Consider the following 15,215-nt stretch of genomic DNA (forward strand, 5'->3'; position numbering starts at 1 on the left):
TTGTTTTGCAAGGCAAAGGGGCAAAACAACTGTAAATAGGGAATAGTTGCAAAGAATCTAATTATTCATAATTTTCTGCTATTATTTATAATTAGTAGTTATGAATGTTCTTGTAAAACACAGAATGGGTTGTGACTGGAATGTTAACATTTTGTTCAACTAAGAAGAATGTCAGTGTAGAAATGTATCCGAAACACCCCCCCCCCCCCCCCAACAAAAAGAGTACTGAAGTGAATAAATATTAACGTTGGGAAATGAGTTTTCCACTGCAACTATACAACAGAAAGAAGAGACAGAGGAAATATGATACATACAATTATTTTAATATTATAATGTAGGGCATGCAGGCAAAGCAGATCTAAAATGTGATTGAAGAAGAAAATAGAAGCTTGACGTTCTTCAGTTTGGACATTGGAACAACTAAACGGGTCTTAGCCGAGTAAATAAGCTGCTAGAGAGATCAACAAAAAGGTCAGAACCACACCAAGCCACCCTGTCTCCTATAAATAATATTATTGTCTTATGCTTCACATTGAAACTGATTTTTTTTCAATATCCAACCAAGTCTACTATCCTTCCCCCAACCTTAAATATAACTCAACCATACTCTACTTGCCATGAAAGCCACGCTTTCCTAAACTGAAGATACTTTGCGTTGTCAAAAAACACAAAAATGAAAAAAATACGAATAAAAGCTTCAGATCAACAGCGCTGTTCACAAAGTCTGAATTTACCAAGAGAAGAACTTTTTCAAAATGAGGTCGGTCCTCACCTTCTTCATCAGCCAGATGACTGCATGCATAAATAAAAGGTGGAGGGTGAACTTTGAGGACTGCTCAAGTGAAAGAAAACTACATATACAGTTGTGTGAAAGTGTTTGCCCCCTTCCTGATTTCTTATTGGAGGGTTTTCGAGCATGAACCGCCTTTTTAAGGTCATGCCACAGCATCTTAATCGGATTCAGGTCGGGACTTTGACTAGGCCACTCCAAAGTCTTCATTTTGTTTTTCTTAAGCCATTCAGAGGTGGACTTGCTGGTGTGTTTTGGATCATTGTCCTGCTGCAGAACCCAAGTGCGCTTCAGCTTGAGGTCACGAACAGATGGCCGGACATTCTCCGTCAGGATTTTTTGGTAGACAGCAGAATTCATGGTTCCATTTACCACAGCAAGTCTTCCAGGTCCTGAAGCAGCAAAACAGCCCCAGACCATCACACTACCACCACCATATTTTACTGTTGGTATGATGTTCCTTTTCTGAAATGCCGTGTTACTTTTACGCCAGATGTAATGGGACATACACCTTCCAAAAAGTTCAACTTTTGTCTCGTCAGTCCACAGAGTATTTTCCCAAAAGTCTTGGGGATCATCAAGATGTTTTCTGGCAAAACTGAGACGAGCCTTTATGTTCTTTTTGCTCAGCAGTGGTTTTCGTCTTGGAACTCTGCCATGCAGGCCATTTTTGCCCAGTCTCTTTCTTATGGTGGAGTCATGAACACTGACCTTAATTGAGGCAAGTGAGGCCTGCAGTTCTTTGGATGTTGTTCTGGGGTCTTTTGTGACCTCTTGGATGAGTCGTCGCTGCGCTCTTGGGGTAATTTTGGTCGGCCGGCCACTCCTGGGAAGGTTCACCACTGTTCCATGTTTTCGCCATTTGTGGATAATGGCTCTCACTGTGGTTCGCTGGAGTCCCAAAGCTTTAGAAATGGCTTTGTAACCTTTTCCAGACTGATAGATCTCAATTACTTTGTTTCTCATTTGTTCCTGAATTTCTTTGGATCGCAGCATGATGTCTACCTCACTTTGTCAGGCAGGTCCTATTTAAGTGATTTCTTGATTGAGAACAGGTGTGGCAGTAATCAGGCCTGGGTGTGGCTAGAGAAATTGAACTCAGCTTTCCAAAGATGTGATAAACCACAGTTAATTTATGTTTTAACAGGAGGGGGCAATCACTTTTTCACACAGGGCCATGTAGGTTTGGATTTTTTTCCCCCCTTAATAATAAAAACCTTCATTTAAAAACTGCATTTTGTGTTTACCTGTGTTATCTTTGTCTAATATTTAAATTTGTTTGATGATCTGAAACATTTAAGTGTGACAAACATGCAAAAAAATAAGAAATCAGGAAGGGGGCAAACACTTTTTCACACAACTGTATATGTCTGTGCTCCTGCAGAGAGCTCATACACATTTGGACTCATACAACTCTCTCTGGGCGTTATTTTCCAATTATTTGACAGAACCGGCTCAATGAGTGTCTAGGCCGGCTGCAAGAGGTCCTTCTATCTCATCCACAGTTCAAACAGTTTGGCTTCAGAGTCTAGCCATGCTGAAACATCAAAACTACTCCAGGGTCCAGTCTAACTCTGTCTTTTTTCTCTCTCCTCCCCTCCCTCCAAGAGATCCCTTCAAGGGCACCCAACATGCACAAGGAGTAGTATATTCTTCAGCTTGCTCTCAGTTTAAACTCCAATATCTCATCCATAAATTACATTTTAGATTACAAGCAACAAAGTGGCTCATAACAAATCATCCCCGAGTGCGAAGTCAGTTTCTTAAATGTTCAGTATTTAGCCTTTAAGCAATGGATGTGAAATGTTTTACACGTGGGAGGTTCAGTGCGTTGTTCTGTCGGGAATACACTGATGAAGAGGCTGCAGAAGAGTCGAACACTTCAGATGAAGACTCATGGCTGTAATAAAAAAGGCAATTTTGCATGCATTATTTAGTTATTGAGCTTTATGCTATCCACATGGATTTGTAGTGGCAGCACATCATTTTTCCCACGACAGACAACAAAGTCCATCTTCATTACTTTTTTAATCTGCCAGTGAAGTGATCAGCTTTAAACAGAAATACATCTGCTTTGATCAGGGCTGGAGATTGCCTAATGTGAAGAATTTGCAAAACATAAATGTGGCATGATAGCAAATCGATTCCAGTTGTGCTGTTTGTGTACTGACAGGCAGGCAAGTCTGTGGAGTATAATGAACCAAGTGTAAACTGTTCCCACACGGCCTATACTTACTGCAGTCTTCTGCACACATGGTTTCTTGCATCACTGTCCTTCGACTTTGATTTGTTTGATTTAGAGAAATGAGAGAGAGGTTGATGTGAGACAAAAGCAACAGCCCAGACAAGCTCAACTCTACCTTTAATATCTTTACATCTCAACCACGAGCTTTCCCTCTCTCTCTTGCACACACACGCACACGCACACGGTTTTGTCTAGCTCTGTCTCTCAGCTCGTTCAGTCTCTTTTTTTTAAACTTGCATCCCACATGCCCGTTGCTGCCTTAGTCTGGGCCTCATTTGACAAATCAGAGAGCATTACAATGAGAGGCTGCTCCTTAACCAAATATTCCCCCAGTCTGCACTGGCTGGCTTCCTGCAGATATGTGGATATCTGAATAAAGATATGATTAGGTGCAGGCGAATCAATCAAGGCACAGAAGACGGAGACGGCACCTCCCCGTCCATGCATCACACTGAAGGAAAATGCGTGAAGAAGGTTGTTTCAGGACAGTTCCTCTTGAAATGTATTGTTGTGATACCCCGGTTTAATAACGAGCATGATATAAAATGAAATAAATGGAAATATCACATAAAATATCACTAAAATATCAAGAGCATTGAGTTACTATTTGCAATAAATTGCTACTGTATACTCTGTTTCATGCTTTTGCACAACAAATTACATGTTTTTGAATTGGGAAATACTAAAGGCACAGTAACCAGTATTTCCTCTCCTTACATATCTATTTTGCAGTTTGTAGTTTAGTACACAAGTGCAGTATTATCCTCTCACATACCAAGTCAACCGTGCTTTGCTTGTCATTCTCTCATGATCAATGATCAATCATATCCCTCTTCCAAGACGCAGAACACATGAAGACGCTCAAGGCTAAATCTCAGATGATGAAAGCCTGGCACGCAGGTGGCATCAATCCCTCATGAGGCGTTCTGTCCGACTGTTTGCTCTAGTGGCAACAGTCGCCTGCATCCCCTGAGAAGCAATATGACAACTTCTTCACTCCCTCTTTGTTTTCTCTGTTGTTTAATTACCCTCAGCTGTCATTAGCCGTCTTTGTTTCTTCAGGAAGAAGGAGCAAAAAAGAAAAAAAGGAGAAATTAATCGGCTATTGCCACGCTGTATGCAAATCTTTGCTCAGACCCCGTTAAGCCGATGAGAGATGTGATAGTGGAAGAGAGGAGTAATTGGAGACAGATGTTGGAGAGACGGATCATCTGAGACGGATCACTGAGCCAAAACTAAGATGCCACCCTTAATAGGATCTGGCAGAAAAATTATTATTTTTCTCTGTTTCCTTTTCATCTTCCCTTTGTTCAACTGTATTTTTGATAATGAAGTCTTCTGTTACATTTGCTTGCCTCTGAAAAGTATGAATCATTCCGTTTTTGTATGTGGTCGCATGTACTTGTTTTCTTAATCAGTTCTCAGATGATGCTTCTGTGTGCATGACACCAACGGAGGGGCTCATCCACTTCCCGGGTGTCTGCCCCGCCAGCAACAGAGGGGCCCACACAGTCCACAATGAAGACAAACGAAACATGTCAAGCTACCAATTACATGAATTGTGTTTACTGTATTCTCATTTACATGTCCTGAAGTACTGTTTAAATCCAAAATGCAATTAATTATACAAGCAACAAAGTGAATTGACCAGGGGCGTCGTTAGGCTGAAGCCCCCCTAAAATAATTTGGCATTATTGGCTTTTAAAAAAAGAAAAGAAAAAAAAATGTATTTTTATTTTGGTGATGTCATTAAATTAAACTATTGTTTCTCACATGGACAAGTTATTTATAACTCTAACATGCTACATATGTGCGTGCGTTCTGGTTTGTATGTTGTCTCTTGTGTTATCACATACTGAATGCAAGCAAAACTACAGAGCAAAATCACACTCTTTCTGATTGAACCAATCTATGAACTGTCTGAAACAATGGATATCAGCGGCCCCAAATGGGCCCCAAAAAAAATTGCCTGTATGTGGCATGTATGCGCGCAAACATGCCACTCCCCTTGGGGCTAAGCCCCCCCTTTCTTTGAATCCTAGAAACGCCCCTGGAATTGACTATATAGAAAAAGTAGCTGTCAGCTGGGTACTTAATGATGCCTCAATATGCCGCTTCACTCAGAGCTCTCTACTCTACTTTAACATACTTTATGAATGCAACCGCAGAAGGTCACAAGAGGTCACAGATTTAATTGAGATATGCAAGACAGTAGAAACTAAATTTAAACCAAGAAATAAAAAAAGTATAATTTTAAGTACCTTCTCTTATTTGCAAACAACATTCTGTTGCAGCTATCCCCTTTGTTAAACTGTGTATTTTACACAGATAAAATTCTCTTTACAGTAATGCATCATTTAATGGCATACTGTTGGCACATGGAGGACGAGGGGAGGCTTCACATGGCTCCATTACTATAATGCACTGACGTTGTCCTCAACTCCCTTTGAAGGTTGATTTAAATCTGACACACAAAGACAAAGTTTGTGCTTTTCTTGAATAAGTAAAGAAGATATGTCTAATTGCATGACTTCAATTATGGCTCAGGTCCATGTTTAGTCTTCTTGTTTGTTTTTGTTTTTTTCTGAGACTGACAGCCAAACAAACAAGCATACAGAGAAGGTAAATGAGAAAGACTAGGAGATATGTCTTCGGGAAAGCAGGTGGTCTATCGCCTAACATTTGTTCTCAACCAAGTAAAACAAACATACAAACAAACCAGCAGAGTAAAAGTTTTGAAATAAAAAGTTTAGCAAACACTGCAAAATGAACACCTTAATTGCATTTATTAAAATATTTTTTTGTTTCTTTGATCACATCTTAAAAAAAAAAAAAAGGGCGGCCAAGAAGGGGGAGAAAAATAAACAGATTGAAAGAGAGAGAAGAAAGAGACATGACATCTGTCTATGACAAACACAGACGGTGACAGAGCGAGACGGACGTGAGAGCAAGGCAAACGCAAAAAAACAAAGTACGATGAGAGTTGCAGAAGAGACAGAGAAAGAGACTAGAATGCTGAATGTGCATGTCTCTACCAGGCTTTATCTCAGAACCATAAGCATATCAATAGGCTCATTACTTATACCTGGACCAACCTGCATTATTAATATAAAAAGTGACCTTCAAGACATAAAACACAAAGCCACGAGAGCGTTCACAATCTCTCCACAGCACCTCTATTTGCATGCAACCTGCACATGTGAATGCTTTAAAGTTGAAATACAGAAATGACAGTAGTCCAGAGAGCTTTCCTTTGCTCCCTCTCACTCTTGTGCCAGTTTGCGTTTTTTTTCCCCCGACTACTGTATGTGAAAACTATATGTGCAAATGATTATTTTTCTATGGTTTTGTGTAGTTATAATGCTATAGTAAACACATGGCATGATCCTTTAAGTCACCCAGACAGAATAGCTAGGACAGAGCGTCCAGCCATCCATCCATCCATCCGTCCGTCCTTCATTCACTTCTCAATGAGCAGGTCCTCCTTCAGTGTGTCTGCCCCCTTTGTCCCCGTCCACTCAGTCAAGCTCAGTGGACACACTAAATGAGTGAACCGTGTACCACCTTGCTCCTCTCAATGTGGAGGATCAGTGACTGACATCAAGGTCGTCCCAGATTACTGAGCTCCGCGGCATGTCAAGGCGAACGAGACCAGACAACCTGTGGAGGAAATCTGCTTTGTGGCTGTCTTAACTGCCGCAGTCAACCACATCTCAACAGTCACTGCACTTGACTTAAACCCTTTCTCTCCTTGTGGAACACAGGTCATCTACATTTGTCGCCACTTCACTTGCGGGGTGTTACATTTCACAACTATACCCTTGCGAGAAAGATCAGCTTAGATAAATGAAATCATCCACTGAAAGAAAATGCTTGATCGTGATTTGAAGGGCATGGGGCATGTTTCACAAAGATGAACCGTGGTCTTATGACTGGTAAGAGTTGACGTTGATCACAAATGTATTACAGACAGCAACGAACCACTGCAGAGCACCTCAGAGATCATAGTCCAGAAAAAACTCAAAACACAGCGTACCACTTCGACATCACCGTGGTTAATCCCCTGCAGCCTTAGATTCAAGACAGGGTCCTGAATGTCTTCTGCCAATTTAACATCTTCGCTGCCAGTTTTGAGAATGTATAGGCCTGATTGAATGCAGGTGGCAGAGTTTGACCACTACTGAGAAGCTGCCAGCCCTACTTAATTAAGTTCATTAGCAGTGGTTTCAGTGGTGAGTTTTAGTGCCCAACTGTACGTTGTCAAAGGCCCACCACACCACCAAGGAATAATTGCTAGGGAAAACATTGGCACTGCAGATGGATTCTGTGTGTGCACCACAAGGCACCTTTTGAGACTGATTTCTATTGAAGCATCAGGTTATCACATCGCTTGTGTGTCTATGTGTATGCCTTGCATATGTTAATATGGAAGCAATACAGTCTGATTTGGGGGAATTTTAATTGGAACCATGGGAAAGAAATGCTTATGAAGGCAAGGAGAGAAAATGATGACTGATACACTCAGATGCTTTCACAGCAACAGATTTAGGTGCACGAGCACTCTCACACTATCAGTCACTGAAGCTCCATCTACTCCCGGGGGTAATTAAACAGAGTGCCTTTTTTTTTCTCAATAGTTGTTATTTATCCTAAAATAATTTGGATTTCAGGAGAAATTTCACCTGAAGGACCTGAAAATGCTGGGTTGAAGCAAATTAATGTCAATGAGATCTGCCATCACCAAGGGAAATCTCACTATCAGTTAGCAGGCTGACTGACATACTGTGCGAAAATATTTCAGTAGCTCTGTTAATTTGGGAACCTCCACAGTTGCACTCACCCAAAATGAATGAACAGCTGGTGTTTGCTCAAGTGAATCTTCCAGATCATCCAGTCCCATTGGTCTCATGAATCCGTCTACATCTTAAAGCATCTGCTATTGTAACACGGCTTGACCGTTCTTTATTCACCATTTATGGTCCAACGGTGATGTTAACATTGACCCCCTCAAAAGCCTCCAGTCACTCTTGCATTGGTAAACATGTGTAAACAGTGAGACAGAGTGGAAAGCTTTGGTGTGTCTTTACTCATTCAGTCAACATAACCACCTGTCAGACGGAAAGGAAAGATCAGACACCTGATTACCCAGAATGAATTTTCTTGTGAGCATGGTTCACAGGGCTGAGCTGAATGTTTCTGAACACAGTTTCTTCACTCACAGGCTGCAGGTAGACTTGGAGACTCATGCCTTGCAGTTTGATGGGGTTTGCTGGGGAGACTGGGAATGAGTTTGCTATTGAAGGTCTGCACTTGGCCATTACAGACACATTCCAATGTCTACCTGACCACATGCAGCCCAATGAAGGGGGCGAGTGCAGTGAGGAAATGATTTCTGCTGCAACTACTCTGCAAGTCCCTGAGTGTGTGTGCGTGTGTGTGTGTGTGTGTGTGTGTGTGTACGTGTATCTGTGTTAGTGAGAGAGAGTCTCTCGAACTCCATCTTTCTTTGCAGGTAGAGGTCATGACTGTGGTGTAGACTTATAAACAGTGTGTGTGTGTGTGTGTGTGCGACTGTGTGGATGCATGCTTTGGATTCTTGCGATGTGACCCAGACACCAGAGATTATTACCCCTGCTGAGCCTTAAGGAACAACAGTCCTCTCTCTCTTTTTCTTTGTCCGCAGGTGCCTTTCAAATGAAGGAACCCTGCTGGTATTCGATGTGGACCACATCCTTACAACTTGACATGGAGTGGAGATCATTATGGTGTGTGATTAGTTAGCGAAAACATGAAAAACCTGTGTGTATTTAAAGTGCAGACGCACTGACCATTAAAGCTACAAAACTTTAACATAAAAACGTTTTTCTGTTTTGCAGATGTCGTGGAGTGTGTGTGCAGGGCTTCAACTGAAGAAGCTGTTCTATTTAGGCTCTTTTTCTCGGGGCGCACAAAGTGCACATCTTTCATTTCTTACTGAGTTTCTATTAATATTCACCAATTTGGTTATACCCCAATGGATCCCTCACATCTTTTCATGAGCTATACTTCCATGTTTCGGGTAGGTGGAATTGGTGCTACACAGTTTCAGATTCATATCATATTTTTAGCTCTAACCCTTTGTTCACACATACAGACTCAGAGGAGCATAGCTCACTCTTGCTTCTGATGAGCCTTTAAGGTTAAGCACTTAATTTATATACTCAGTTCTGATTGGGCTGTTATTTTCTGGTACACGACAAAGTAGTTAAAGAACATTCTAAACATTGATATAGCAGCAAGCAACATTTGCAATGTATACTTATAGTGGAGTAATGTCTACCTAATTAGAAAGTGAAGTCGCTCTCCCTCTGTTTGTTGTAATCAAAGCTACTCCTTGCTTTGCTGACAAAGCCGGTTGGCCACGCATGCTGTTAGTGTGTGATCGTGCTCTCTGATGGTGGTTATAGCTAATAACGCCCTCCTGATTGACAGCCTCGTCCCCCTCAGGTAAACTCTGTTAGCGTTTGTCAGTACATTTGCCGTAATTTTTTAACTGTTAGCAAAGTTAACCCCGTTAGCTACGAGCCGCCAGCTCATGCGTCGCCACATTGAGAGCCATTGAGAGGCAATCAAAAAGCTCCCAATCTCGTATTGTGCACCTTTAATGTAGTTTTCACACTTCGCTTTTCCTATCCCGGTCCCGGTAAATTGTTATTATGTTGGGGAAGTCGGTAACATCGACAATCAGCCTTTTCTCCATTTTGTAAGAAGTAGTCTACTTTAGTTTTACAGCCTTTCTCAAGCTCCATCTCACACTCTCTCTACACCCAAACAAAGCCCCCCCCCCCCCCCCCCCCATAATATAAAATATAAAATAGCTGTATAGATTAACTGCTGCCTCTGCACATAGGACAACACAAGGTGTTATTTTTCCACATTCCATCAAATATGTTTAACTTCTATATTCTAAATCCAACATCTAATATCTGTAAAATCTTTGAAGTGTGAAATGTATTCTTTTTCACTCAAAAACTTCTTTCTTTCTTTTTATTTCCTTGAGATGCTATAATTCTCGATTCATTACATGGCTTTTCAACGACATGCAGCAACACAACATATTACAATGGTCATAAACTTCTTCTTTTTTGCATGACCATGCTGAGGCTGGCTGATGAGGCTGCATGGGTAAATAATGGGAAGTATTGAGCAGTGTTACATCTTAAGACGAGTGAGAATGGATTGCAGATCTCATTACTGATTACTGCTCCCACGGGCATTGGGACTTTTTTGTTACTTTAGAGGAACATCTGAGTTTAACTTTTTTCTCCACTACCACTCTTTCCCTTGTACATCTGCCCCCATCTCTCTCTGAAAACCACTCTCCCTTCGGCTTCACTCCAAATCCTCTCTCCCTAGTTCTCCGGACTGTGATGCATGGCTGTCTGTGTTTTTTAAAAGTCCATTAGTTGCTGGCACTAGGCTGCCTCCTCTCCCACAGACAGAGATAAAGACGCAGAGCATGGCTGCCCAGCAAGCCGCATGAAAATGAGAGGACAGTGGGGAGAGATGGAGGGAGAGGGGAGGGTGGATTTGAAAACCCCTCGATATTGGCCAGACGCAGAAGAGTAAAAGGGGCAGAGAAGGGAATGAAGGAAGGGAAGGAGTAGGAAATCGGGATCATGATGAAAACAATGAAGGACAAACTAAATAGAGTAGAGAGAAATAATGAAAAGAGACAAAATAACCATACATGCAACAGGAACAGAAAGAAGAGGGGGTAGAAAAGAAGGGAAATGATGAGAGAAAGAAGGCAGCAGATGTGAGAGATAGAGAAGGCTGAGGAAAGACAGAAGCTTTCCATTCTGAACGGGAGACAAAGGAAGGAGGAGGGAGGAAAGAATGAGAAATGGAATGGGCTGAGGGTGATGAGGATAACAAAGTGTGGTCAATTGTAACCAGATATCCTGCCACCAAAACCATTTATATCATGTTTTCTGTTTCTTTTTTTAGAACCCTCCACCTCCTCCTTTGTCCCCCTAATTTATCTACAATCCAGTAATTGAACTCCCTCCTAAAAACAAAACACAAGGGAGTAACAGTGATTCATCTTCCGCTGTTCTTTTTCATCCTCTTTTATCTTGGAATTGAAAATGTTATCTAATGGTTGGCTTTAGGTCGCGGAGCTGGCTAGACATGACACAGACCAGGCAGATGAAAAATGTGCTGAAAAAGTTATTTTTCTTTCAGCAGGGGCATTTGGCCCTTTGATTAATACATTGTCTGAGTTTAGCAACTTTGCTCTTTGGGTTTCTATTGGCCTAATTGCTTTTGTGCTCAACCTCCCCCATGTTTCTCTCAGCCAATCTTTGAGAGCACTTTAATCTCCAGCAGGCCTAGAAGTGTTCCAATAATGCATCTCTGTATCTTGGACTTAAGATATAAAATAAACAATAATAAAAAAAAAACAATAATAATAATTAATAATAATTAATGATTCCATTCCCTTAAAACATTTTAATTATATGGACAACAGCTGGTTTGGAAACGAGGTCTCCCACCAAATTTATGACTGTAAATATTGTAAAATCAATATCTCTTTGTTTCACAGGTAATGTGATTGCTTTTAGGTTTCCGTCTGCTTATTTCCTCTCAGCTAAGTATGAGCCACCTGTTGGTGCAATTATTTTGTTGCAATAAATGACCATTCTTCTCTGGCTCGTTAAGGTGAGTTGTCTCGTTAAGGGTGTGAGTGATATCATTATAACCACGAAGCTCTTTATTGGAGGTCTATTATTAGGAAAAAGAAGTCGGAGTAATCAGAGTCAAATGAATGCTTTTAAATCATACAGAATGCGCAGTGAGCGGCATTATTTAACCCGACTCAACCTCAGCAAAAATAAAAAGTAAACTAAATTAAACTCACACACTGACACCACAAACCCAAGTCATATTAATGTACTGAGTTGTGTCTTTGTTTTCAAAGTTGTATTTGGTTGCAGTGGTTGTCAACTGGTGATCCGCGGCCCACATACCGCCCGCCAAAGCTTTCCATCCAGCCCGCAAAACTGCTGCAGTGGCAACCTGTTGAGCTTGCAGGATTGTCTATCTAAGCTTTGCTTATACTCGTGCGATGCACCGTGGCTCGGGCCTCCAAGACCATCACAAAGGCGTTTCTGCTCAATGCACTGCTAAGCTGATTTTTTTAAGACCTCCTGTTTCCAAAGCATTTAGGAACGAGTTTGCTGACTTTTTAAAATCCTCAGACTGTAAACGGTAGTCCGAGCGGCCAAATATATATAACCTGTATTTAACTAGGAAGTCACATTGACATTAAAACCTCTTTTAGAAGTGAGACCTCGCCAAGACGGGGTCAAATAGCAGCATCCCCCCCCGACACAAATGTAGTTGATTTCAACATTTTGAAGTCAGAGGTCATTTACAATCTCTAAAATAAGCCTTTGTGTATGAAAAAAACTAGCTCTGTTTCTTTAGAGTTTGTTTGAGTTACACAGCAATGAATAATAATTCAAGCAGGACAAGAAGAAATTGAAATAAGGCATTTTCAGTTCCCCTATTTTGTTCAGCACCAGATCAAGTAATGCATGTGAAACAGGTTGGAAAGCTGAGGACTTTATTTTGCCCTGTAAAGTTTAAAGCTTGTCCCTACTAAGCACAAGGAGAATTAAACCGTAAGATTGTTTGCTACAAGGGCAGCACATTTATGTGCACTGAGATGTTGCAACCATACTGTACTGTGTATATACTGTAAGGGTTCAAGCAAACTTAAACAAATTAGTTGTTGTATCAAGAGGCACTGGAAAACAAGGATTGCTTTTGTTAAGGAAATTTTAGATCTCCACTTCACTCCAAAAATGTACTCGGTAGAATGCTTTGCTAGGTGTGTCTGCATCGACTAATGTAATGTCTGATTAAATGAAGACAAACCACAATTGTGTAACCCCCTTCTAGACAGCAAGCAAATCAGACGAGTTTTTCACTCTCAGACAACATATAAGCTGTCACTTTAAGCTATGCAGATGTGTGCACTGGCTCTGTGCAGGCTTGCGTCTCAGCGGTGTCTCACATGCGTAATCGCAACCTGAAGTCCTTTTACGCAGAGCGCTGAACCACACAAACTCGCTGCTAATGCACACTACGCACTACTACCCCTTTGAGCCACGAACAGGCATCAGTGCTGGTGGAAAAAAATGTATCAGGAATACGACTGGATCAGCGTTTGCGGCTTACCTGGTATGCAAATCTGGACAGGAACAATATGTAATCCCTATAGCGAACACAACATTTCAAACTGAAGCAGTCGATTACTTGCGGCTCCTTTCTACCAGCCGGTTAAGAGGAGTAAGGAGTCAGCATTCAATGATAGTATAAAACAATAAAAGTCAATTAAGTTAGCTGTTTAAAAAGTGTGAATCACCTCAACCATTAGAGACCCTTCAATATAAATGAGGACAAAAAACAAATGGCTGATGGGTCCAGTAGTATGCAAGATTAGCCATCGACAGAGAGACACACGCACACACACTTGCACACAACCACATAATCTCCTATTAGGTGTTACGCCTGCATGATGCAAAACAGCTGCAGAAAATGTTGGGGCATCAGGTGAAGGCAAAGGTTTGCAGGTGCAATGGAGACACCATCCTTTATTTTCTGAATTGTTTTATTCTTTACTATGGATTTTAATCCTTTCATATTGTCCTGAAAATACATTAGCTGAATTTACAAAAGTGTTTGGTTGATTTGGTCTGAATCCTTGTTACTAAGACAGTCCACTCCAACAACAGCAGTGGTCACTTTAACCTGGGTGCCTTGTGTGGTGGTCTCAGACCCAAGAGACGTGACCAGGCGTCTGTATGAAAACAAGGTGGACACCCTATCTTAGTCCTGGGCTGTCTTAACTTAATGAAAAAAACAACAATTAGAATAGCTTTTGTATATGCCTTTTTAAATCTTTCCTTGCTTTCATGAAATCAATCTTGATGACAATAGCAGCATGTCCCTGAAGGAATATCTCATCCTCAAATCTTGATGATGATGATAAGCAAGTTCTCTGCAGAGAATGATAGCATTAAGAAACAATGATTAACAAACACAGTCATGCCTTCTTATACAGTAGGATATGCAGGCTCACTCACACACACACACACAGTCAATTGTAAATGTAAAAGTGCTAACACACGCACACAAATGCAAACAAACAAATGCCTTCACAGACGCAATAGAGCTGCACATTAATTGCAGTCCTCATCCGCTGACTTTCATCGATTTCCTTGTTAGGTGCCGTAATTATTATAGACGCAAGGAAAAAAGCAATAGAGAAAAAACGATATTGAGAGGCAGAGAGAGGGCAAGAGAAGAAGAGAGAAAAAGGAAAAGGGAGTGAAAAACAACTAAATTGAGAGTAGGATGATTGTGTGGGTGTCAGATGGATTCTTGAGTCGTGGCAGGCAGAGGCAAGACGAGAAGATAAATAGGCAATTAAGCTTCATTATTACATATGGAACGATCAGAAAGTATAGATAGACCGAAATAGATTCATGTCTTTCTGCTGTTATTAAAGAAAACTGTTATTATCCCCTCTTCTGACTTCCCTCCTTTCTCTCCCTCTTGTCTCTTGACACCAGCCCGATTCCTCACCTCTCTTGCAAACATGCCAGATTTTTAATCACCACAATTGGCAAGGGTGGTTTCTATCAATGTGCATTTCCATTCTTTACATCTAGCTTATATCATTCCCTTATTACCAAAGTCGCTTTCAATCGTTACCATCTCCTTTCTTTAATATGTAGAGTACATTTCCCCCCAATTTCCTTCTCCTCTATTCCTCTTTTCATCTGCTCTCCTTGAATCTGAGTCTGAGTCACAGAAACACTGTCATCACGCAGGCAAAGAATTGTAACAGCAGGAAAATATGTTTGCTGTTTGGGCTTGTTGTGTTGAATTCTAATGAGCTATCAGACTCTGCAGGAGAAGAGCTTTCTCTTTTCCCTGTCAGGGTGATTTGCACTACTAGAAAAAGGAAAATGAGAAAAAAAAGGCATTTTCTGGTCTTAGCAGAAGCTGGGTTATTACAGAGGATATTGCAGCAGTCATACCCAGGCACAGTGACAGATATATATCAAGTCAGCTTATGCCTCTGCAGGGATTTCATTCAAATCTAATACAATACATGACAAACAC

At 41.1% G+C, this 15,215-nt stretch overlaps 1 protein-coding gene across 1 annotated transcript in view; it reads right to left on the reverse strand.

Annotated features, from left to right (window-relative positions):
- grid2 (glutamate receptor, ionotropic, delta 2) overlaps nt 1-15,215 on the reverse strand; it is a 425,055-nt gene that overhangs the window by 31,258 nt on the left and 378,582 nt on the right. The window lies entirely within an intron of this gene.

The sequence above is a fragment of the Anarhichas minor genome, unplaced genomic scaffold, assembly GCF_050575085.1.
Source record: "Anarhichas minor isolate MPS153535 unplaced genomic scaffold, ASM5057508v1 ptg000025l, whole genome shotgun sequence".
NCBI lineage: Eukaryota > Metazoa > Chordata > Actinopteri > Perciformes > Anarhichadidae > Anarhichas > Anarhichas minor.